Source organism: Thermobia domestica, chromosome 10 (genome assembly GCF_964235325.1).
Source record: "Thermobia domestica chromosome 10, izTheDome1.hap1.1, whole genome shotgun sequence".
NCBI lineage: Eukaryota > Metazoa > Arthropoda > Insecta > Zygentoma > Lepismatidae > Thermobia > Thermobia domestica.
The window spans coordinates 194861473-194886921 of NC_137463.1; the positions used below are offsets into that span (position 1 = coordinate 194861473).

A 25449-nucleotide genomic window follows, 5' to 3' on the forward strand; every position below is an offset into this window, starting at 1 on the left:
GTTGCCTAGAAAGTTAAAGATTACTGCAGTGATTGACTAACAATCCTCCTAACAATCCTATCCCTTTTGTTTCTAACACCTTCAGCTGTCTGTAAGAGGCCAGTTCTTGTTGCGCAGACAATAGCTGAGGAACAAATAAGTAAACTTAGACCGCAAGTAATTTATGAAATGGCAAGTAGCTCTCAGGGGCGGATTCAGGATGGACTTCTGGGGGAGGGGACGGTGGGTTGTAATACTGCTACTTAGAGCTACTTTTAAGAGCTCCAAACTCTGGGATGAATTTTTATTTATATATAAAATAAGAAAGTTTTCTCTTCTGGGGGGGAAGAGCAATTGCCCCGATCGCCCCCCTGGATCCGAAACTAGTAGCTCTTAATCATAAAAAAAAAAAAGTTAGCTTCTCATCCCTGATATAAATGAAAGGCTCTCGTATACATGAAAGTATTGCAAGCACCTTGGTTTCTTTTACAAAATTCTACGCAACTTTCTTTTAAGACTCGTATTATATGGGTCAAATTCTCCATCCGTTTTTGCACTAACCAAATGTCCTCCTTAACAAAATTATGAAGGGCACAGAGGAGCAGATCAGGTAGAAATATTCAAATAGTGTCGGACTTTTGGCTTCCGGAATCGCGAGTCAGAATATATTGCGAGTTTGAACCAGAGGCGTCATTTAGGGGGGGCAGGAGGGGGCAATTGCCTTCCCCAAGAGTTTGAAGAATACATATACTTTAATCGATTGTGTACTAATATACTACTACAAAACGTGAAAATCTTATGTCGGAAGTGCTCTTGCCCCCCCCCCCAAGCGAACTCTGAAATGACGCCCCTGGTTTGAACTCCCTTTAAAGGCGATAAATGTTTTTAACTCTTCTTGAAGTTTCCTGTTCTATCGTGTAATGCAAGTAGAATATTGAATGTGTTCAATTAAAAGACCATGAAGCGATTAACAAAAAAAAAAAAAAAAAAAAAAAAAAAAAAAAAAACTGAGTGATAGAGCTCTTAAGTCAGGTGCCAGGAGACTCAGGTCTGATATAAGATTATGTTATGCTTCTTGTGGACAACATTGTGACAGTGGGCATTCTCGGTGTTCTTCGGTTTCGTTCTACAAATTCTTTTATAATTGTACAGATTTTCACTGATTATCTGTTTTTTTTTAAGCCTAAAATGTTTGATCGTGGTACGTTAAACTCTCTATGTTTAGTTAAAGGGGTCCAGAAGTACATAGAAAATGCACAGGAGAAATGAGTTGAAGTACTGGAATTTTAATTGATTTCTGTGTCGTTCAAGAATGGAATCGTACTACTATACATGATGTAGAAATGAGAAATGCAAAATACTCTAGAGACTATATTATGTACTTACCGGAAGCGCACATAAGAGAATATGTATACAATGATGCAATTTTTTAGTCCTAACCTAACCTAATATTAACAGAAGTATGCGAAATCTTATAATTCTTTTGAAAATAAGGCTGGACCCCTACAACTTAACATAGCCTCGTTAAACTAAAGATTTCATTTAAGATTCTGAGCAAAAGTGCATCATACCTTCCTTGAAAAGTGTGTCAGAATCTGTAACTGAGAGCGTTATTTTAGATTTTCCTTGGGGAGGGACAAGACTCTTTATCAACGTTAACGGTAGTTTAACGTTTTTCATTACTACTTTAATATATTACCAGTGGCGTATTTAGGGGGCTTCCGGACTTCAGCCCCCCCGAAATCTTACTTACTATAGTAAATATCTTGCTGAATTTTCACATTTTCAGGCAAAGCCCCCCCCCCCGAAACAAAATCGTAAATACGCCACTGTATATTACTGATTAATATACGTACAGCTTACATCTCAAACTCATTGGGAAGAGTTTGCCTCTAACCCCACTAAATGACGCATCTGTTTGCAACACATCCAATTATTTGTTCTGACAAAGACACAAGAGTTATTTTTATTTGATAAATTCATAACAAAAGAGGGCAATTTAGAGTTTTCTTGTGCGTACATCTGCATTGTTTGTTTTCACTCAGTTTAATTATATTAGGAAAAAAAGTTGTATAAGTATAACCTTGGTTATCACTACCTGCGTTTTTGCAATAATTATAACACAAATTAGGATTTTTCCTCTGAGTATACTTAAACTTCTATGATACACTTTGTGCCTTTAAATTATGCCTAAACAACAATTAATTTACAGTGCCATAAGGGTCTGCAGAAATCTTTTGTTAGTCAAAAAAAGCTCTGATGATACTACCACGCATAGTTTATTCTCGGTTGAGCGACAAAGCTGTAACACAACAACCAAACCATGAAGCGAAAAGATATTTCAAGGTGTTGATCTTGAAATCTACACTTAGCTGACCACTACAGCATATTATGATATTCATCCAAAAATATTCTACGTAGATGATTATTCTTTATTTTAAGATCTTAAAGAGAGATCCCAAGGACTAAATGTAGTATAAAAGTTGCAAACTACAGCCAGACTTTATCACATCACCTCAACAGATCTTACAGACATCTACAGAACAGCCCCAACCAGTACAATGTCCAGACAGGTGAGTTCAATTTTGTTTTTGTATTTTACATATGCTCTGACCAAGTATCTGGTGCAATGTGTCTCTTCTTATATTCAAATTAGAAGTAGGAGCTGCGGTGGCTCAGTGATGGAACGTTCAACTCTGGTGCGTGGGGTTCTTGGTTCGATCCCCGCTTAAGCCAAGTGAATTTTGTGGTAGCCAGATACCGTATGGGTGGTTTTTGTTCGGGGATCTCCCGTTTCCCCCACTTATATCATTTCATTCATTTCTCACCATCGCCGTCTTCTTTGGCCTAACAGACATAATCGTGGGACGTAAAACAAAGATTTCATTTCACTTTTCAAATTAGAAGCAAAACACTTTTGCCTCCTTTCTCTGTTTTGTACATTACTGAAAAATAATGCACTAAAATAGCAATAACATTTATGAATACCGGGTTCGATTCCCGGTGGCATCTTCTCATGTGGTTCGGATTTCACTTTAAGCTGTAGTAGATAAATGTCTCAAGAAGTCTTGGTGCTGAAAGTAATATTAAGCTTGAATGCAACCAACTGCAATTGCAAGTATAAATGTCAAATTAACTTATTGTAACCTCTTTTTCTAAAAATTTTAAAATACAATACATGAATTTCATAAAGCTACCCGAATGAATTAGTTTGTTTCTTTAATGCTCAATTCGTATTCGAGATTGATGTTATACATGAAACGTTCACTTACAATTTATTGCGAATTCGACATCCATAGGGAATCGAATTAGGGATATCAACATCCTAAATCTGATGGTCCCTGTAAAGGCATTCCTTTAGAAATGAACTAAATGTTTTTTTACAATTTTTCACTAAAGTATTTTTGTTTTTGATATTTGAGGGAAACCATCTTAACGTAACATTTTTATCATGAGTGAGAATCAGATTTCAAGCAACTTATTAAACAAAAATAGCACTCATTTTTACCTCAATACAATCCCAGCCATTTTCAAGTGCCAGGGCAAAGTTTATGTTTTATAGAAAAAGTTAGTATCCTTCAAAACGATAATAACACTGTTTTTGGTTCTTTGATAGTCAGACAATTGAGTTTCCATACTTAATGTTTCGTTATGGTCAAAAATACAAAATAAATTCGCATTAGTTATGCAAATAGAACCAGTCTTTTTAGATGGTCTATCTATAGGCCTATATTAAGGTTTTACATTGATATGATTGTAACCAATATGGGCTATCTATGTATTAAAGTGCTACATTGATATGATTGTAACCAATTCCTTTCGACAATGCTATCTCGGAAGCCACGAGCTCTAGAAACGTTCCGTTTCTGTGATCGATTTCAAATTTTCTGTACATTTTCCAGCTCTCATTGAAATAAAAAAATAGAAGTATTGTTTTTTCCTATTAAACGCTTTACGGGTCGTTTTGAGTTTATAAAATTGTCACCTGGACGTTGCTGAAGTTGATATCCTTATGTTAGACAACCAGTAAAACAGTTACGTTTTGCGGATTGAGTGAAATTACAGGCGCTTTGCTTTAATCAGACGGTGAATGTCAAGCTTACTGCATACTAGCAATTTCAAATACTTGTAGATCTGCGATAAGGTGTACTCAGATATGGATTTACGCAAAATAATATTGTCTAGGGCGCTCCTGTTCCACATTTCAATTATCTTTTATCTATTTGAAGATATCACATAATTACTGTAAAATTAGCGGTATTTTAATTTCGCCGGGATGAGGCCTCTTAAAGGCTCATGGTCATTCAAGAAACTACATTACCCACCTCAGTTTCGGTCACTCCATATTTTGTTCTTCTAAATCTTCTCTGTAAGAAGCCTTAATGTTTCATGACTTTTGTAGAAATGTAGGCAATTACTTCCTGTGATCTTTTAATGTATATACAGTAAAGCCACGATTAACCGCGAGTGCTGCAAAATAATAGTAATAATAATAATAATAATAATAATAATAATAATAATAATAATAATAATAATAATAATAATAATAACCCTGTTGCAGTCGCTCTCAATTATATTTATCGCTGCAGACTGACAGGCCACATGCAAATAAGTACTGTATGTTCTAGAACACAAAAATAGCTCGCATTGTAGAAATCAGTATTTCCAACGGTAGTGCACGTTTCGAAGTGCAACTCTACTTTGATAAGCAGGAGCCGATTGTTGTAAGGTATGAACATAGGGGAATTGGGAAGAATGATTTGCCTAGTAGTAAAGTACATTCATTCTTCATTGTGAAGTGAGAGTCAGCGGGCGAACACCAAAGGATTACTTACGAACCTAAACATTAATAAATTAAATAAAAAAAATAATCAAAGCAAACAACCAGGAAAATACAATAGACCATACAGTGCGAAGATCGAAAACTACTGACAGGTTTGTCGTAATCCTATAGGCCTTCTCGAAATTTGTGGATGAGTGATAGTCTCTTGCTCTTTTGTTTTGGTCATGACTTTCACACTCTCTGATCACTCCCCTTGACGACCCGAGCAATAAAAACTATTAAACATAGTTTTTATGTTGAAATACTATATAAAGACGTAACACACCCCCTGTGTTAAACGCCAACACCACGGGGTCTGTGTTGAACTAACACCGCATAGTGATAGTCACGCTGGAACCACTGCTCTGTGTTAAAATTGAGTTAAATTAACATAACCATTTTTTACTGTGTACGTGTAGATATGAAAGTCCTATATAATTATTTTTCTTCGATGATATTTGAACCTAGAACATTCTAAGATTTAATCATATGTTTGAACTTTCTGTAGGACTATATTTAGTATTTTAACGCGGCTCTATGTGCTCTAGAAGCTGCTGAATCTGAATTTAATTTTGCTAGAGAAAACATGCAACAAAAATAAACAATTTATGCTGCTATTCAGCATAAACAGAGAATTAAAAATCCTAATCAACAGAATCAATCAATTTAATTCTAATCAACAGAATTAAAAATTAGGTTAATATTGTAATGATAACATTTCGCACAGTAATGATACGAAGGAATAAGCTGGGGTTATCCCCTTCCTCCCATTCCGGGCAAATCTCCGATAGTGAACAACAAGAGTTACCTGGATTTTTACAATATTACTTTCACCCTCTGTGTATTGAAATTCCCCCGCGGGAGAAATTATTACCACTGATTACATATCCATTCATAATTATAAATTTTCAGTCTCTAGAAGTAGCTCGAAAGTAATAACATAATCGTTCTTAATCAGATTAGTGGGAAATAATTTACTTTCTTTAACGGACTTATATTTGTAAATTCTAATTTCTTTGTGTTTGAGATCTGTTTGCATAAGAAGAGGCTGACTGATATATTTTTATTAATTCTTCATTACTCCCTTATGAAGAATCAAGCTACTAAATATATAATTATTCAAGTGTGTATGGATGTAAATTATCTATACGACCTATATACCGTTAATTTTTGTGCAGTCTTGAATACACTTATATTAAATTTACACGTTGAAAGTAGTACGGGTTTTACTGTTAGGAAAAGACGAACAGTAAACAACAATCTGGTATTTGATTGCGTATTTTGTTTATTAAATAAATAAACTATTTTTATCAACAAAATTGAAGCAATATAAATTATTAGGCTTAAGTTTAGAGTTGCCCCTCCAGTTTCATACCTGCAAAAAATCAGTAAAAACATTAAAACTTGCAGTTTTACTATACGGATCCATAGTATAAGTAGTAGTAGGAGGAGGAGGAGTAGGAATAGTGGTAGAAGTAGGAGTAGGAACGGGTTAGAAACCCCGCAGGGGTTCGTTGGGTTCTGTTCTCGGCATAAAATGGGCATGCTGCGAAATCATTGAACCTTCCGCGTCTTGCAAATAGTACCCACTTCCACACATCTTTTCTCGTATTAAACATAACTTTACTGCCAAACTTACACACCTAAACATCACATAAGAACTCCAAATCATCATTTCTTACCTAATTTCTTCTGTAAAATTTTCTAATTTTTATATATAAAAAAAAAAAAAAAAAACGGAGGGGCAACTCTTAACTTAACCCAACTATCATTGTCAACGTTCAATATTAGAGGTGCGTCCGGATACTAAGTACCGTTTTGAAAAAAATAAAAAGTACTAACAGAGATTCGTTCAAGCGAAATTTACTTTTACATGAAAGAGCAAACCTTAAACTATGTTTCGACATAGTTTCCACCAATATTCAAATACTTCTCAGAGCGCGTGACTAACTTGTGCAAACCTTCCTCAACAAAACATCCCACCAATGACCGCACCGTATGCTTTGCTTTGCTTTAATTTTTTTCATTTACGTTTACTTCGGCGTGCAATCCAAAACAAAAGTAGAGGAATGCTCAGTAGAGGAATGCTCAGTTGTGCTGCTCGATGACAATACTCATCCCCAAACTGCTGGTGCCACCGAACCGTTAATTTGACGATTCGATTGGTAGTAGTTTGACCACCTGCTGTAAAGCCCCGACTTGGCGCCGTCTGACTACCAATTGTTCCTGCACCTGAAACCTGGGCTCGGTGTTAAGCGCTTTCAAAGTGACGACGAAGCAAAAAACGTTGTGGAACTATGGTTATCTTTACTGGCGAGTAGGTTTCTTTGAGGAAGGTTTCGTCAAGGTCGTCACCAGCTATAATAACATTGATAAAAACTATGTCAAAAAATAGTTTAAGGTGTGCTCTTTCATGTAAAAATAAATTTGGCCTGAACAAACCTGTTTCAGTATCTTTTTTTTTTTTTTAATTCAAAACGTTACTTATTTTCCGAATACACCTCGTAACTTTTAGTACCATAAAAATTAGTTTTTCTCAATTTCTTTTTTCGAAAATTGCTCATGAGAATTTAGCTACAAACATGGCATTTTATACAGTGTGATTGATAATATCTATCAATACATCTTACTTTTGCATAATATTTTATTTGTTAAACAAAAAGTTAATCTGTGTTATTTCTTATTAACTATACCGTATACTCTCATCTTACTAGCGTCATAATGAAGGGCTTCATGATATTATACATTCAGTATTAGTTTTATCTTCATAGGTAGCATGGTTATAGCACAATATCAATTTTTAGGTTCACAAAAAATTATTTTTTCTCGATTTTCACAAACACTATGGATAAGAATTTACTATAACTAATATAATTTTTGTTAATGTCAGTGAAAACTATCGTTTGAAATATTTCTCATCTTTCGATTTTATTTTCATACGCTATACCAGCAATTCTCAACCATTGTATCGCGACACTTGGTGTGTCACGCAGATCCTAGGATTTGTGGGGAATTTTTTGAGCTTAAAAGTTATGAAGAATTTAATAATAATTAGTTAAAATCAAGGCAGACTGTACGAGTTAACACCTCGAGTGGCGGCAATAATGCTCAGTACTTCAAACAGCCATTATAAAAACTAATAGGTTTCACTATTATAAAAGATATAATAATAATAATAATAATAATAATAATAATAATAATAATAATAATAATAATAATAATAATTATTATTATTATTATTATTATTATTATTATTATTATTATTAGCTCATGTGGTTCGAACCCCACTTTCTTAATGAAATCACAGTTCTTACCCAATAATTATTTTGTGTTTGTACGATATTTAAGCCTAATTTATCACATTTTCGTTACGACATTATTAATATTTGTAATTACGAGTGTGGTTTGTTTTTGTCAGTAGTTTGCGTCCCCCAGACAGCTTTTCACGCTCTCCCCTCCACTGGTAGATAAATCACTGACAAATTACAGAATAACGTCACAATTCCAACGACACTGACAAGCTAAACACAACCTTTGAGTCATTAAGCTATTCTAAACCACACTAAGAGGGCACAAATGCTACCCACTTTAAATTATGCCTTTGTAAATTCAACACTTAAAATTTACTTCTCAAAATTGTACATCAACTTTTACTAAACACCTGTTTTCATCTATTATCATCAGATTTATATAGTATTGTTTCAAGCTGTTTATTTATCTGTATCTAATTTGTCATCCACGGATGTAAGTCCACTAAAGTATTATTTTAGGAGAAACAAAAATATTGTAATATTGACTGATTACTGTTTGGAAGTACCTTTTTGTGGTTTATCTTATTAATTATACTCCTTGTTGTCTCTCACTGAAGTTCCAACTGTATGAAACAAATATATCAACGTGAACTTACATGTCTGTGCACTTCGGGAGTTTTTCAATTCAGGTCCTCAATTGAGAATAGTAATAAATATAAGTTTGATTTGATTTTTAGTTTAGCGTCACTTTCAGCAGCGAGGCTAAATGAGACGCGGATATACAGCTTAACGTGGGATCCGAACAACATTAGCTCCTGGCGAGAATAACACATTTTCAACGAACTTAAAAAAGTTCGTTACTGAATTCTCTATGTCTGTGTCTGTGTGTGTGTCTGTTATTTGCGACTTTTTTTTTTTTTTCAATTTTGCACCCTGCATTCGGTAGAGCATCAAAAACTATCAGAGAAAGTGATTAAATTTTTCGCGTCACTAGTACCTTTCCCGAAATATTGGCAAAAAAAAAAAAAAAAAAGCCAATTTCCAGAAATTTAAGGAGCCATATCTCGGGAACCGTAAGTCATAGAGAAATCATATTGGTGTTGACCAATAGGATGGTCTAAAATGATGGTATATCTAAAAGGATGGCAAATAATTTGGTACCAAATAGTAACCGATGGCCACTGTCCAACTGGTCACTGGTTTGGCCAAGGGTCAGTTGGCCAGTATCCACCAATTAATATCGGTACTGAAATGTTTACCATCCTCTTAGGTATTGTTTAACACCAATATCACCTCTCTATGAGTTACCGTTCCTGTGATATTGGCCAAAAATGGCCATGGCCAATTTCTAGATATTTAAGGAGCCATAGCTCGGGGAACCATAAGTTGTAGAGAGATGATATAGATGTTGATCAATACCTAAGAAGATGGTGAATATTTTGGTACGAAATAGTAACCGGTGGCTACTGATTAACTGTCTACTGGCCAACTGGTCACAGTTTCCCAGATATTGGCCAAAAAAGTTCGAATTTCTAGATATTTAAGCAGCCATATCTCGAGAACTCTTAAGTTATATAGAGAGGTAATTTTACTAACTTTTGCGAGCAAGAGAAGAAGGGACGGATAAAACGATTTACATTTACATTATCCTTCCTGCTCCATCTCTCCATTCCTTTTAAGTTCGTTCTGGCAATGCTCTTGGAGCATTCTCAACAGGCCCGTATCCACGGGGGGGCAAGGGGGGCCGGGCGCCCCCTAAATTTTGGCTGGCCCCCATAGACTTTCACGGTAGGCTTGCAAATGAACTATAATATGGTGATCAAGTATAATATGATTGGGTCGGGCCCCCCTAACTTCTACCGGCCCCCCCTAAATTTTTGGGCTGGCTACGGGCCTGATTCTCAACTGGTTAAAATATGAAGAGATGTTGAAATATGCGTAATACAATCACAAAAGCATTTAAATATTAAAAATACGGAAACAAGTACTTTTTATATTGATGACTTTTCCCTGAAAGATATCAAAAATTATTTTCACATGGACTTCATTACACTATTCTAAGAACACACATTTACAGACAAGTATTTTGGCCTTAGTATTTAATCTGTTTGTCTATTGTCTTGTACTCTATTTTTTTAAAAGGAATAATCCACGTCCGATTATAGGTAAATAGAATGCCTGATTTGGATAGGTCACAAAGTTTAAAGTAACATATATGTTAACTTCAGATCTTACCCTCTTTATTAACATATGGTTTAATTAGTAATTAGTTACATTTAGCTGAACCCTTATTAGGAACCCTAAGAGACGCTGCTAGTGTAAAATTCAAACCAAGAAATTTTTAAAAAAATAATTAAATATAAATTGTGGTGAATCGAAAATTAATGTTAATATGATAATTGTTCTATAGGATGTTGAATATTTTTGAATGTGATTTTCATTACTTAACGTGGTGATTATTACAATTTTGTTTTGAATATTACAATAATTTGTTTTCCTTTTGTCTCATTTACAGGTTTTCTTTCTCGTTGTGTTCTTTTTCTCCGTGGCCATTGCCGTAGAAGTAGGAGATCCTAAGAAAGAAACTATTAAGGGTGCCGACTCCTTTGGTATTGGGTATGGAATAGGGTACGGATTGCCCCCAATTACATATCCTATGGGTGAGTTAGTAAATCAAACCATATTTTATAGCCAGGAACAAGTGCTTTTAGTTTGATACTGTTTTATTTTAAATATAAATATTTGTATTAACTCTTGACAACTGTATCGTATAGACTACAATTGTAAATTCGAATATCCTGCTCTGATTTCTTACATTTAAAGTCTGATATAAGCAGGGATGATTTCAGAGGGTGGTTCCGCGGTAAATCTTTTCTGAGCATATCTCCGACAGTATTGAACGTAAACTGGCAGTAGGCTATTTATGCACTTCTACTTTCACACCATGTAGCCTATATTAAAAGTCAACCTCCCAAAATGTGCTTCTGAATTCATCACTGGATATAAGAATCTGAGAGGAAGGTAATATGAGTTTTCTTCTTATGCTTCAGTTTAAAGTCATTCAAGTCAATAATCTCCAATAATTTCCGGTACCGGTATATATATATGTGCAAGGTGTCCGAAAAATCCTTAACTTTTTCTGGGAAGGAGCACTTCAATTGAAATGAAGTGTTTATAATATCAGGGGTACAAGGTGACGATTAGGCATGTATACAATTACCCAAGTAATGTTGCAGCGTATGTTCAGGTGTACTGCAGAGAGATCGCAACCTTGATTGTATTGACGGTGAATATTTATAGTTTGTGCTTTTAATATATATATATATATCTTAGAACATTGGATGTTTGATCGTTTAGTCGAGTTCTTTAAGATACTCAAATTTTCATGGTTTAAAAAAGAAGAACATTTATCTTCGTGCTTCAAATCTCTGTACTCGGCCTGTATGTATAACATATTCTGTTTTATAGGTTTATTTTTAAAAGCACTTAGAACATGTATCTGTGTGTTCAACATCTGCACCATCTTCATTGACCTTAGCGCACTGGTTTATGATTCGAGCTATTTTTCAATTTGTTTTTGAATTGAATTTGAATTTTAATAACTTGATTTTAACGATTTCTTCTTGAAATCAATTTGAATATCCTTACTTCATGAAAATTTAATTTTGTTTCACACTTAATTATACTTTTAACATTTAATAATCAAATTTATTTTCGGTAAATTTTAATATTGTTATTGTTATATATATTTTCGGTATTATTAATATTTATTGTTATTGTTATATATTTTCCTAATTGTAAATACTATTAGTCTTTATTGTTATTTTTATATATTTTCTCTATTGTTACTATCATTACTATTCAATGTTATTGCTATATATTTATTATTATTATTATTATTATTATTATTATTATTATTATTATTATTATTATTATTATTATTATTATTATTATTATTATTATTATTATATTTCTTATTCTCATATATTTTATCTCTCCTTTTAGATTTATACATTTCCTTTGCAGTGGCGGATCTAGCCCAGGGCCGGGGGTCCAGGCCCCTCAGTTTTTGAGTGACAAAGATAATTTAAGCTATTATGTATATATTTTTGAAAATTTATAATAAACTCACGATATACCTACCATAGGCTGGGTCTGGCTGCCCCCAGGTTTTGCCTTCTCGATCCGCCACTGTTACTTTGCAGCAGTATTTTGTTATATTTTAACATATTGGGTTGTGAACTTTTATTTATGGTATGTGTTTTAATCTTGACGGAGACAAATAACCTGACGTCTCCATTAAACCCTAATGAATCAATCAATCAATATTTGAAGTAATAGTACGAAGTTTATGAATAATGCAAAGGAGTTTTAAAAAAATTATATTTAGCTATTTCTATAGACCTAATCTGTAAAATCACATCATTAAAATTTGAAGTTTATTTTAAATGAAACAGAAGATCAGGTAAATCAAGGAATTAAAGAATATAGATGTTATAACTGACTTTTCTTTTACTAAAATATGAACAAAAACACTGAAACAAAAGTTATCTGTATAATGTATGTATAAATACTATAGTCTCATTTTTTTTTTCAGCTTACCCAGGAATGATCAGCTACCATGCAGGTTTCGGATTTCCTGGGTTTGGATTTCCTGCATATGGACGGTAGCCAAGCTCAATATGACCATTACGATTACGGATGAAGATGTTCAATTTTGTTAACAATGCCATATTTTCCATTGTTTTAAGTGCACCTGAGATCACGACTAGAGCCATTAGAAATTATTATAGTACTGTTTTTTTAATTATGTATATAGCCTATAGATAACGAAGCTATTTAATTGTTGCGCTGTTCATGCTTAACCTGGTATAAATAAGATGTTTATACATTTTTAGTGATTATAAGTGGAGGCAGAGCTCAATTTAAAAGAGTGGTTCTCAACCTGTTTTTGTTCAAGGCGGAGCCTTGCGCCTACACTAATCAACGACTTGGTAACTAACACAAGCTTATTTTTTTCTTAATTATTAATATCCATTCTTGAACGTCTGTGAAAATAATATATTTTTAAGCTTATGGAAAACATATATATGATTTAAATATTCAAATATAATTCAGTGGAAGACAATATAATTCAATATACATAAATTTGTGAACATAATTATATAAATATATATATATTTACAAATTTATGTATATTGAATTATATTATTTTTATTTCTTGTGACTTTCATCGTCACATAGCCTCATGAGTTTCGCGGCATACACGTCGAATCCTACGGCACATTAGTGTACCGCGACACACGGTTTGAGAACCACAGCTTTAACACTTTTGTAACAATTATATAAAATGTAATTTAATAATTATAATTAACAGTCAAATAAAAACACATTTTTTAAGAATTGCGTTTTATCTGTTTCCTTGTTATCCTATTGTTATTTTATTCAACACTTGACTAAACACCATCATTATATAAATAATATTATAAAGTATCCAAAATCCTCACATGTATTTTGTAAATTTATTTTCTTTATTATAAACCAAGAAAGCAATATTCAAACTGTTTACAAAAATAAAAACAAATAACATAGGCATTACACCACAATTATAGGAAATTTTCCTGTACCAAAATAACAAAGTAAAGCATTTCTAAAAAAGAAAGAAAGAAAGAAAGAGATAGAAACTGAGCTAAGCACTACGTACGCTACAACCAGGAAGTATCAAAATTCCAAAAGGAGGTTGTACTGGTTGAGTACGAAAAGTAAACTAGAAAGTTAAAATTAAAATTGCAAAGTGAAAAGACATCAATTGGAAATTGACAAAGCTAAACTACCTGTAAGTATTACATCTATTTACGATGTTAAATAGGCATAATTGTTAAGTTTCTGTGCCATTACAATTTAATAAATTTTTATAGTTAAAACCATTTAAGTCCTAATAGCTTGTGGTGTGATGTCAAAAAAAATATATAAAAATATTATATCATTTCTTAGCCTAAAAAAATTAGTTAAATTCATCCTTAAGTTGTCTAAATACATGGTGTTCAAATGAGCTATACGCTCTGCCCCCAAGTATAAAAAGTTTCTAAAATACTAAGTTGTTCCAGTTAGAAATTTTTAGCACACGTTAATATTATACATAGGCCTATATGTAAAAGAAAATTCCAGCTATATTCATGGTCAATTAAAAGTTAGTTATATAATCTAATGCACCTCTGAGTTCGCTCATATTAAAAGCATGAGGGGGAGGTCATCTGTATATTTAGACACAATATGAACCAATGAAAATAGTTTTAAACCAAATAAATGAGAACCAAATGGTAAAATTGATTGAAAATAGAATTTGTTTGTTAGGAATTCCAAAATACCATGTAATATCCTTTCTCTTCACGGAACCTACAGTTAATTTTCTCCGGCAGTTAACATTTTCTAACAAAACAGGCAGAATTAGTTTAATATGTATTAAGCGAAATCGTACCGTAGTTTGCAACACAAAATCATTGACCCACCTCGTGCCAAGTGAGCTTTGTGTTGAATAAACACGCTGTGCGTGGGTTTTCTCGGGCTTCTCCAGTTTCCTTCCACTTCCTTCATTCCACCATTTAATTCAGGCACCATAGGCCTACTCCATTGTGAATAAAGGTAGGAAAACATATAAATACAAGAAATTTGTTTGAAATAGGTATGTTCAATCTAAATAATTGGTGGATTTTTTTTTTTTTAATTTCACTAGAAGTTTAGCCTTCACACTGGTAAAGCTTCCTATGTTAACGAAACACCATCGTCAGTCAAACAGGCTGTTGCCTTGGCCCTCCAGCAAACCAAGAATGCAGCATTGCTATGAGATAGAGAACAAGAGTTCTAATTTCTATCACACAACAGTATGCACGTCACCTGTGTCATTTTTGCGTGGCGTAACATTCCGTCCAAATAGCATATTGAACTGAAAAGTTTATTCTTCATTTAACATTGGGCACCTTAAAAATTAAAAGCCCAAATGGCTGATGTAATTGAAAAACCAACCAAATCCGCCTATTTTCCATAAGTTTAAAATCTTTTTTTTCTGCCTTTACTCATAACGGACACCTTTTATATATATATAGGGTGTATCTAATGGTCGTTTATTACGAATACAAACAAGAACAAAATCCAGGAAACGCATTTCCTTGGAATTGTTTAGTTTCAGAGTTAACAGTCTTCCGAATGAGTGGGAAAATAGACTTTGGAATTGAGTATCTCGAAAACTATTAGCCACTGAGCTGATGAGGCACATTATCGTCTTAGGCTTATAATTTTCTCTATCCAAAAATTCATGCTTCAGGGTCTTTTAATGGCAGCGTAAGGGATTCCACTACAGAAAGTGAGGAATTCCAGGCTATCCTGTTAGAATATGCGGGTCCTATTTGTGACGTATGGAACGATGTTCCAGCAAATAACAAAAATTCGTTTACGAAACATCGATATCTTCAACAGAATCAAGATAGCAAATGGTTTCTGGTGTATTGTATGTAATTACACAACTAAAGAAGGAAACGATTGTAGTGGATGAGATTCAATTAAATAAAATCTTCAGATTAATGTCTCACGATCATACATAGTGAGAGAAAGAAAATAAATACTTGTATCCATGACATTTAATGATTTTGAATAATAACGATGCGCGAGAAAATGATAGTATCCTCTAGAAAAACACGGACACGATATTCTCCCGCCACAAGTTCCCTTCGTCTGGGTTCGAAAGTGCTACTTCTTCCAGTACGTACAGATAAACGATTTACCAATAGTTCGGTACTGTAGTCGCTACCTGATCGTTGCAAACCCAGATACCTACTCTACTCATTTCCATTAATTGATAAGGACATTTACTTGTATTGATAAGATCAGAGTTACAGTTTTAGTTCCTAGTTAAGAAATGCATACATTGTAATTAGATTTCAAGATTTATATTTTTATGTTCCATGGGCTGAAGGAGGCAGAGAGAAACAAATTATAGCGATAAAATAATGACCAAAATATCTGTCCTCTAGGTGGTGAAGGGAATTCGAACCCAGCATTAAAATCATTATTGATGTTTTAAAGTTCAATTGACTATTCTAAGCGAAAAGTAGGAGGGTTAGTGTCGGAACTCAAATCAGGTATGTTATTTACTGAACCATAAACAAAGTATCATATCCTTTCAATTACTAAAGGCTGTGACATTTCAGCTAAACGAATAAAAGCAAGCTCTGGCGCGAGGTTGCCAAGTGGTAAAGGGGTGTGGCTATGGCTAAGCAGACAAACTACAGCGCGATCAAATGACAGGAGATAGACGTGGTTGTGTACAAAATAAACGTGGCAATACCGCTGGTCTCTCATTTGCTAGGAGCATTTAAAGGGAACTTGGAGGGCCGCCTTCAAATGCCAAGATTTGTCACACTGTTTAATGCATGGGCGGCGCTTCGGGGGGGGGGGGGCAAAGGGGGGCAGTTGCCCCCCACTTTTTTGAAATTACCCTTTAATGTAATAGTTTCATTTGGAAATATAAAGTTTTGTAATATTATTGGTTCATAGAATAAAAATGGTGACATAAAATATTTGTTGTTCTATGAGTTCGTATTGGTTGTCTTCCCGTGGAATTAAGAAAGATACAGAAATTGCGTTTGAACTGCCACTAAAAATGGCCCAAAAATTAACCTATTGGAGTGCCACAATTCGAGCGTACTTTCATTTCTTCTTGTAGTTGATCGATATGTTAGTCAGCCGCTCTGGAACTAATTGAGATAACATTTCGCAAGAAAAGAAGTCGTTCACAAGATATTCTTTAATTGTACAAAAATCAACAGTTGCTAAAATGTATTTTCTTCTTTCTAATAATAATATTTTGATTTGATTTTATCAGTTTAACATCCTGTTCAGCAAAGTTATATGAGACGTGGACTTAATGTTCAACGTGGAGTCCGAACCACGTGAGCTCCCCCCGGGAATCGAGCCCGGGGTCCCACGTCTAAGGCGCGTACGCTAACCGCTTAGCCACGAAGGAGCTCAGTAAGGAATATTAATTTTGCAGTGTAATATACGATTTAGGGGTAGTAGAGTAATATGCGTTTCTCTACCACTTTCAATTAGTGTTTCTACCTTTTTTTAATTAGTTTCACTACATACTCTAGGTACTCTATGTACATATTGTCGTTGAAGTAATGAATATTGTAATTACTCTAAGTACTCTCATTGAAGTACAAAGGTTCAATTGAACTTGAATTATTACCGGTACTTTAGGTACAATTACTAACATGTAATTATGCTGTACCGGACTGTAGTTTCATTATTTTGCCTACGTAATAACGACCTACATATTTTTTGTTAATTTTTTTTATATGCGTTCCTTTGTAGAGCATGTTAAAGTGACAGGATGAATTATTTTTTTTGATAAAGGTTTAAATATGAAATTGAACGAAACGGTCGGCTGTGTTTGTACTTCATGTTGATTAATTATTTCTTGTGTACTTTGTAACATTTTGAATGTCTAAACAGAGCTCGCCCATATATAAAGTGATAAGTTGAATGGATTTGTAATGAGGGTGTGAGATAGAACGAATCGGCAGACTTTGTAGTGCTTTGAATTATAGTGACAAATTTAAATAAAACAACGTTAGTTACTGAAAATAAATTATTTTGGGTTTAAATGAGAAAAGAATGTTAATTTAGTTTTGGATAGGGTGGACATTTTAATATAAAGAAGTAATTAATAATGTAAAGAATTTACGCATGGTTCTTGAAGTGTATAATTAATGTCAACCGTTTGATTTTGATAGACTTTTTTGAAACGGAAACGGAATCCTTTAAAGATTAATTGTTTGGGAAAAGAACAGGTAAACTGCAACGCGACAGGTTCAGGACGCGACAAGAAAAATTAATTCAGAACGACAAGGGTTCTTTAAGAAAAGAGACCACCATTTGTTTAAGTGCCCGCAGGGGAGGTTGGGCGACACAGAGGATGTAATATATGAGTCACGGAGAGTGAGAGTAATAAAATCATTCTAGAATTTGGTAGAACTTTTTGGATTTATTTTCGTTGGTATACAAACTTTGATGCAAATCAAGTGGTTACATTTGAAGAAATAAAAGTGCACGATGCGTTTGAGTTGGTGTTAACAGAGAAGAAGAATTTATCTGTAAGTACTGGCTTTGTTTTTTTCTTGTTTTATGTTTTTTTCTTTCATATGAGAAGGGACATTGGAAATGAAATACACGTAAACACTTGTAATTGTTGGGAGTAAAAGGGGGACGGAAGTGTTTGTTTTTTATTGGGAATTGATTGCGGATTTTCCGGCATCGAAAACCATATGACTCGGTGTATTTTTATGGAATTATAAATTAACTAATGTATAGTGTAATGTAATATGGAGGCTACAGGGATTTAATATTGGTTATTGCACTTGGATTTGAACCAGGGCTCTCCCACGTGGAAAACCGTACGCTAAATCTTTTGTTCGATGGAGTTTTTACTTATTTGGCACTAAAATTGAACACAACCTGTGACGCTGCCGGGAATCGAATCAGGATCTACCGCGCCGAAAGCCAAACACAATAAACAAATAGCAAGGAATTTTGGATTGTTTGGACCTCTCCGTCGGGACGAGGCGTAGTTATTATTTTACATATTAAAAGAATAGATGCATAAACACACAGACAGATAAATTTCATAATAAATATGCGATTATTTTCTTGCTCATAGAATTCTAGCATATCTTCAGAATATAAGAAGTTAGTGTTACATGAAAAGACCATTAAATGATGGGTGAAACTGATTACTTATGTAATATAGTATTAATTTTTATTATTTTTTGTGTGTGGTATTAACATTTACAGTAGGGGAAAGGAACTGGGTAGCCTACATCTGCTTTGAATTTTGCTTGTTTTTATCTTTAGTAATATTGAACTGAACATAAGTTTGAATTTTGATGACGAATAATATTTTTATATTTGTTAGCATATGTCAGTGGTTCCCAACTTTTTTCATTTTGAGGCGCACCTGGAAAAAAAGTTAACTTTGTGAAATGCAGGAGCTGAATAAAGCTTGGTATGTGATACTTTTGTAATCATTTTATGAGAAAATTTAGATTTTTTCTTATTCTTCCTTGAAGGTACAAATAATCGTATTTGATTTGGAGTTTAGTGTCCCTTTTTAGCACCATAGTTATGTGAGACATGGACCTACTGATTAACGTGGAATCAGAATCCTTGAGCTTCAGCAGGAAATTTATTCCCCACGCCAAAGGCGCGTACGCTAACCACTTAGCCACAAAGAAGATTTATTCGTGTTTAAAACTGTTACGTAAACTAAAATACGGTATATTCACCTCGTGATTTATAGCGGTCGTAAATTAATAGATAGGAGTTTTGTGTGTAAATGGGAGGAGAGTATTTGAAAATGTTATTTTGCTCAAAGTCACGTTTCAGTTTCATTAATTGAATACCGGACAAGCGCCTTTTGTAGGTATAGAGCATGTGTTATTTCACTTTAACGCCTTAGGCTTGCACTTCCTGGCTATGAAAGATGGGAAACTAGTTTAAAAAGTAAAACGATTACTATGGTTTATATGAAAGAAGCACCGAGAATTGAACTTGGGCCTACGTGTACGAAAAGCGCCCAAGCTACCCATTAATTTATCGGAATATATTAGACAGTATGGAGAATAAGAATTAGCACCAAGAATGTAATTTTACGTGCGTATGTGACATACAGGCTGGGACGTTTTTATTCTAACATTATCAGTGAGATTATTTTGTTTTGCTAGTATTATATATCTAGGGTTTAGGGTAAAGTAGACGGATGAAAGCGAATACTTATAAGTAATTTATGAAGGGAAGAAATAATAGTGGTAGAGGGAAGCAGACATAATGTTTCTTCGGATGAAAGGAAGACATTTCGTATGAGACATAACCATACTATTTTATTGAGGCATTAGGTCATAGATTTTTAGATCAAGAATTTTTAGATGGGGATAATGTAAAAGTAATTAGAACATGATACGGTATTAGTTAACGAAGAATTCTCTTTATTGAAATTCTGTGTATGAAATTAGTACACAGTACTAATACTGCGTACTGCAGTGTGCTAAAATGATCCGAGAATAATAAGTTGTCTAATATTAATCACGATGATTGCATGGTTTAAAGGCACTTTTTAAATATAGAAATCATATTTGTTTCTCGCCGAGCGACTTTGTATGAGAAGTGACTAGTAAGAGGAGATATATATGTAATAACAGGTAGTGTACGTCAGAGACAACTTGTAGTCATCTAATCAAGGTAGGTAGCGACACTTTTTTGTTACGGAATATAAGAGATAAACGTTTATTCGGCAGTGCAGGCAACGACATCTAATAGTGTGATTAATGTACTTATTATTGGAACTAGCCTTATATATTGATTATAGTATTTAAGTTTATGACAAGATTTACTAGCTTTGAAATTCTGTAGGTCGTCCGCAAATTTCCTGTTCACTAGCGCCGTGTTTGCCGTCAGATACGAGGCAGCTCAGATAATAACAACTATTGGCTTAACCGACCTATTAGGAATTACCGTGACTGAGTTACTGAGACGCCTTGTTGTTACAATAAGGATAGTAGTTTTAATTCGGTAACAATATCTACTGTATAAAAACAAGCAAATGAGAAATGGCTTGTTTTAAGATAGAACTGGATAAAGCATACCCTTTAATTGGCCTACACACCGTCTGCATGATGTAACTAGCTCTATTAAGAGTTAGGATGGGTTGCATTTTAGATATAACGAAAGCTTTACGCAGTATACTTGACATTTATGCTACGTAAAAATAACGTATTTTTAAGTAATGTTTCATAAGTTTCTTTTTGGAAGTTTGTGATTTCTGTGACAAAAAATTGCATTAGGAAGTGTGCTGCAATCTATTTTGTATTTATATAATTATTACTATAATTATATTTGCTATACTTCAAACAAAATCGAGACTTAGCCCTAATAAATGACTGCTTAATATTTTTAACAAAACATATTGCATTTAAGTTGTTTTGTTTGAAATATAATTGTGTTCTTATATTTGATATTGAGGAATTTCCGGCTGTACTATGATCGTAAGACTTCTAAGAAGGAAGTGAAGAATAGCAAGCGAAACGAAAATGGCCCCAACTGTGTGTAAATCAGCAATTCACAACTTTTAATGCAAGTTGGCTACTAGTATGTAACTGACAGATTGTTAGAATCTTGCAGATGCTCGCTTGCTGCTAACTTAGAGATCAGAAAACTTTTTAAAGTTCCGCAAGTCTAGTGCAAGTAAAGCGCAAACTTATGCTATGTAGGATGTGACATACTCTGCAATGAAGCAGAAACGGAACTGGTGGGTCACATACCTAGAACAGATAGAAGATGGACGAGAAATAACATACATTGGATTTTCTAGAGATAAGAAGCGATGTACATAGAAGACAATCGAATACAAAATGTATAGATATAACCTGCCGTTTAGCAGAAACTGTACAAATGGATGGAGATCAGCTGATGGAAACATGTAGAAGAAAATGATGGAGACCTTCGTTCAGGAGATGATTGATATCATTTGAATACATATGAAAGTTACACTTTTATATTTAAGCTGAACGTTACAATTTTTTTTTCTACAGCGATAGGAAAATGATCTATCAGTTGGCAACACTGAAAAACGTTAGAAGCACAGACGGTGGATGATTTAAATTATTTACTTTTACGTCCTAATAGTTTTTTAGTCTCACATACATTAATTGTATTTTCGTTTTTTTAATTATAAACATGAACATGCAAAGCATTTTGTTTATACAGTTAGTTTTAATTATTTGATATTGTACTGATTGGTATATTATTTTAATTACTAGAAGATAGTTGAAAAGTTTTGTGTAGCTAGACGACTATGGAAACCTTAGAGTATTGTGATATGAGCATGTTTTAAGTTACAGAAGAAGGGTGAAACAGAATCATGATGAAAATTTGTAGAAGGAGAATGTGTAAGGAAATAAGAGATTCGTGAATTTAGAGAGACAATTGAAATCATATTTAGTTATTAAACTAAAATATTTGATAAAGATTTTTAAAATTTTCTATAATTTTATTTGACATATCCAGTTAAAAATGCGCACGCTATTCACAAGTAATGTAGTTAGACACGTATTTGAAGACATTTAGTGGTATTTTGATACATTTTTTTAAAGATATGCCTGAATATTATTTTTAACAATATATAATTGTTTTGACTATATAGCTGAAAAGTAATCATACTGATATGTATTTTGGCTATATGTTTTGTTTTCCAAGGTTCTAATACGTGATATAAGCTATTCAGCATTTTATGAACTTATTTTGTTCATCCACTGCTAAATTACATCCATCAGTTGCACATTTAAATCAGTAAATTTTTAACTTATGAACCAACTAGTTATTACTGTGAAGACTACGTTACATCATAATAAATTATAATTGAGCAAATCAATTATTTCTAAGTCTTTAGCAGTGGAGGTTTAGATGTTAACTATCTCAATTGTTCAAAATTGGATTCCAATTGTAAGTGCACTTGTTATGATTACTTTTTGATATTTTAGTTTCATATTTAAGTATAAAGTTTGTTTGTTTATTATCTATATAAGTAAATGTTTGTATTCATACTATTTAAAAGTTCCTATAATACATTTTCAATGAAAGGAAAATTTTCTGCATCTTAGTTTATCCGAAGAAACAATATGTAGTGTATTCCCCTGCAAGAGAAATGTTTCTGAAATTCAGTTTAACAGAAAAAGTTGGTAAAAAAAATATGTTAATAAAAATGTTAGTGCAAAAGTTAATGTATATTGTAACCAAAACGTTTCTACATTTTAGTTTCTCAGAAGTTAGAAAAAAATGTAATGTCAATTTTCTGCAAGAAAAGTTTCTGGAATTTAGTTTAACAACAAAAAATAAAGGTTTGTAACGAAATGTTAGTAAAACATTTTTAGTGCAAAATTTATTTGTATAGTGTTGTAACAAAAAAGTTACCGATAAGTTTATTTATTTTTAGTTTATCAGAAAAGTTAAAAAATATATAGTGTAATTTTCTCAAGAAAAGTTTCTGGAATTTAGTTTAACAAAAAGTTGGTAACAAGATATGTTAATAAAAATTTTAGTGCAAAAGTTAATGTTTAATGTTCTAACAATAAACATTCTGCATTCTAGTTTATCAGAATCGTTAGAAACAATATGTGGTGTAATTGTCTGCAAGAAAAGTTTTCTGGAACTTCGTTTAACAAAAGAGTTAGTAACATAATGTTAGTAAAACACTTTTAGTGCAAAAGTTAATGTTTAATGTTCTAACAATAAACATTCTGCATTCCGAAGTGAAATTTCTCGAGTTACTACTCGCCAAATTTCACAAGTTTCGTGGATACGAGTTTCTTCTTTTTCTGGCATGAGAGCAAAGCAAAAACACTTATTCTGGCATGAGTGTTATATACTAGAATACAGAATTTTTTATTGTTACAACATTAAACATTAACTTTTGCATTAAAGTGTTTTACTAACATTATGTTACTAACTGTTTTGTTAAACGAAGTTCCAGAAAACTTTTTCTTGCAGAAAATTACACTACATATTGTTTCTTCGGATAAACTAAAATGAAGAATGTTTATTGCTACAACACTATACAGATAAAATTTTGCACTAAAAATTTCTTTTACAAACATTATGTTACTAACTGTTTTGTTAAACGAAGTTCCAGAAAACTTTTCTTGCAGACAATTACACCACATATTGTTTCTAACGTTACTGATAAACTAGAATCCAGAATGTTTATTGTTAGAACATTAAACATTAACTTTTGCACTAAAAGTGTTTTACTAACATTATGTTACTAACTCTTTTGTTAAACGAAGTTCCAGAAAACTTTTCTTGCAGACAATTACACCACATATTGTTTCTAACGATTCTGATAAACTAGAATGCAGAATGTTTATTGTTAGAACATTAAACATTAACTTTTGCACTAAAATTTTTATTAACATATCTTGTTACCAACTTTTTGTTAAACTAAATTCCAGAAACTTTTCTTGAGAAAATTACACTATATATTTTTTAACTTTTCTGATAAACTAAAAATAAATAAACTTATCGGTAACTTTTTTGTTACAACACTATACAAATAAATTTTGCACTAAAAATGTTTTACTAACATTTCGTTACAAACCTTTATTTTTTGTTGTTAAACTAAATTCCAGAAACTTTTCTTGCAGAAAATTGACATTACATTTTTTTTCTAACTTCTGAGAAACTAAAATGTAGAAACGTTTTGGTTACAATATACATTAACTTTTGCACTAACATTTTTATTAACATATTTTTTTACCAACTTTTTCTGTTAAACTGAATTTCAGAAACATTTCTCTTGCAGGGGAATACACTACATATTGTTTCTTCGGATAAACTAAGATGCAGAAAATTTTCCTTTCATTGAAAATGTATTATAGGAACTTTTAAATAGTATGAATACAAACATTTACTTATATAGATAATAAACAAACAAACTTTATACTTAAATATGAAACTAAAATATCAAAAAGTAATCATAACAAGTGCACTTACAATTGGAATCCAATTTTGAACAATTGAGATAGTTAACATCTAAACCTCCACTGCTAAAGACTTAGAAATAATTGATTTGCTCAATTATAATTTATTATGATGTAACGTAGTCTTCACAGTAATAACTAGTTGGTTCATAAGTTAAAAATTTACTGATTTAAATGTGCAACTGATGGATGTAATTTAGTAGTGGATGAACAAAATAAGTTCATAAAATGCTGAATAGCTTATATCACGTATTAGAACCTTGGAAAACAAAACATATAGCCAAAATACATATCAGTATGATTACTTTTCAGCTATATAGTCAAAACAATTATATATCGTTAAAAATAATATTCAGGCATATCTTTAAAAAAATGTATCAAAATACCACTAAATGTCTTCAAATACGTGTCTAACTACATTACTTGTGAATAGCGTGCACATTTTTAACTAGATATGTCAAATAAAATTATAGAATATTTTAAAAATCTTTATCAAATATTTTAGTTTAATAACTAAATATGATTTCAATTGTCTCTCTAAATTCACGAATCTCTTATTTCCTTACACATTCTCCTTCTACAAATTTTCATCATGATTCTGTTTCACCCTTCTTCTGTAACTTAAAACATGCTCATATCACAATACTCTAAGGTTTCCATAGTCGTCTAGCTACACAAAACTTTTCAACTATCTTCTAGTAATTAAAATAATATACCAATCAGTACAATATCAAATAATTAAAACTAACTGTATAAACAAAATGCTTTGCATGTTCATGTTTATAATTAAAAAAACGAAAATACAATTAATGTA

General features: G+C 32.7%; 1 long non-coding RNA gene across 1 annotated transcript; it reads left to right on the forward strand.

Annotated features, from left to right (window-relative positions):
- Positions 1-2438: 2438 nt before the first annotated feature.
- On the forward strand, positions 2439-13455 carry LOC145662138 (uncharacterized). The gene is made up of 3 exons (XR_014126996.1): positions 2439-2552; positions 10568-10712; positions 12650-13455. It is a non-coding gene; the product is annotated as an uncharacterized LOC145662138 (long non-coding RNA).
- The last annotated feature ends 11994 nt before the right edge of the window (positions 13456-25449 follow it).